This window comes from Cyprinus carpio, chromosome A3 (genome assembly GCF_018340385.1).
Source record: "Cyprinus carpio isolate SPL01 chromosome A3, ASM1834038v1, whole genome shotgun sequence".
Lineage (NCBI taxonomy): Eukaryota > Metazoa > Chordata > Actinopteri > Cypriniformes > Cyprinidae > Cyprinus > Cyprinus carpio.
This window is the reverse complement of record NC_056574.1, coordinates 9817566-9819415: the sequence shown is the minus strand read 5'-3', so window position 1 is coordinate 9819415 and position 1850 is coordinate 9817566. Positions and strand designations below refer to the sequence as shown.

The 1850-nt window shown below is 39.5% G+C and overlaps 1 long non-coding RNA gene across 2 annotated transcripts in view; it reads right to left on the bottom strand.

Annotated features, from left to right (window-relative positions):
• Positions 1 to 511: 511 nt before the first annotated feature.
• LOC122136130 overlaps positions 512 to 1850 on the bottom strand; it is a 33576-nt gene continuing 32237 nt past the window's right edge. The window contains exons 1-3 of one of the 2 annotated variants that reach the window (XR_006153944.1): positions 1148 to 1537; positions 953 to 1033; positions 513 to 865 (exon numbers count right to left, since the gene is read on the bottom strand). This is a non-coding gene — a long non-coding RNA (uncharacterized LOC122136130). Of the gene's footprint in view, positions 866 to 952; positions 1034 to 1147; positions 1538 to 1850 lie in introns of those variants that run through there. The other variant, XR_006153941.1, reaches the window with a different exon arrangement.

The window sequence follows — 1850 nt, the reverse complement described above, 5'->3', positions numbered from 1 at the left end:
CCTGTCTGGCACCCCAGCATAAAAGAAAACAACTCAAACCAAAGAGTGTGCGAAACCGTTACAGCTTTACTGTGCTGGTGGAAGTAAGAATACACTGCTTCGAGTCAGAACAGACGTTGCATGACGTCATGTGTAAAGGGTCTTCTTTATGCTTGTTCTAGACGCATCGGTGCTGCACAGACTCACACACTCAGGAGCTAGAGAGCTGACTGAGACTCAGTATGAGCGACAGTGTTAGAGTTCAGAGCTGTTCTGTGATTCACTATATAACTAGACACAAAACTGGACCGGTCTCATTTATACTTTGCCCACAGCTACAAAAAATAGTAGCAAATGGATCTCTGCAGTTCACAGAAACTGGAATCCAGGCAGCAGAACGTGGACTAGCAGCTGCTGTTTTGTTATAGATTTTTAATTTTGCAGTAACATCTAATAGCTTGCAGTAAAAAAGCTTATTACAGCTACAGTTATCCAGCCAAGAGATGTTTTTTTTTTTTCATATGTAAAAACCCTACTTTGACACTTTTTGACTGAAAAAGACTCAAATAAGTATTCAGGAAATATCTGAAGAGCACATTGTGAATGATTATTTATGCACGTCTGACATAAAAACATGTTGCAGCATGATGTAGGTGGAAAGACAATCACTCATATAATTTTCATAAGTAAGTATTTAATATTATATTTTATGTATTCAGTACAGTATGGTGCACTGGAAAATATCCTTCAAAACTGTATGCAAATATCCATAAATTCATAGAGATGAAGATAAATCTTGCTGTAATCTGGCCTGTTATTTGTAGAGTATTTTATTCTATTATTGTATTAATCTCTATTTCCTCTGGCTGCTGCGAGTCCTTCCTCTCTGCAAAATAATTCAACACAAAAGCATTAACTGAGCTCTCATGAGTGCAGATTGTTCAGATCAATGTGAATCATCTGAAAAACTCACCAGCTCTTCTTGCACAGATGATCTGAAGAAGAATCACAGTAGGAGCAGCAAACACTGCAGTCTTAAGAATGATCAAAATCTCTACAGGAAAGATGGACAGATGAACACAATCAAGACTTTGTGAATGAAATCAAAGGTATAAAATGATGATCAGTTCTTCAGATTGACTGTTTCAGCATTAATGAACTGATGTACCTCTGAATAATGATCCAGCAGAAATACAGACTTCAGTTTCTGCTGGATCTGTGATCTTGTCTGTTAGTTCAGTTCAAACATAATGAACATAGAAACAAAACATCTTAATACTTAAATTGATAAATATGTACCAGACCTGTGTGAACTATATTAATAAATGAAAATGTCTCGTATGTAAATCCACTCGAAGAAGAGACAACAATAAACTCTTCTTCTGCTCGTACTCCAAGACTCCTCAGATGATCGAGAAGCACGTCTCAATGAGAATCTGGACGCTCTGGAGCTGCAACAAGGCCAGAGCCTTGAAAAGTCATTTAAACTGAGATGTTCAGAAGATGTTCAGAGAAAATTTTCCCCCAGAGTTGAGAAATATTTATTTTATTTTATTTTTTCAGACAGCAAAATGTAACACACACTTTCTCACTCACACACACACACACACACACACACACACACACACACACACACACACACACACCCCTCACACACACACACACCCCTCACACACACACACACACACACGCACACACACACACACAGACACACACACACACACACACACACACACACACACACACACACACACACACGCACGCACACACGCACGCACACACACACGCACACACACATGCACTCACACACACTCGCACTCACACACACACACACACACACACACACACACACACACACACACACACCAGCG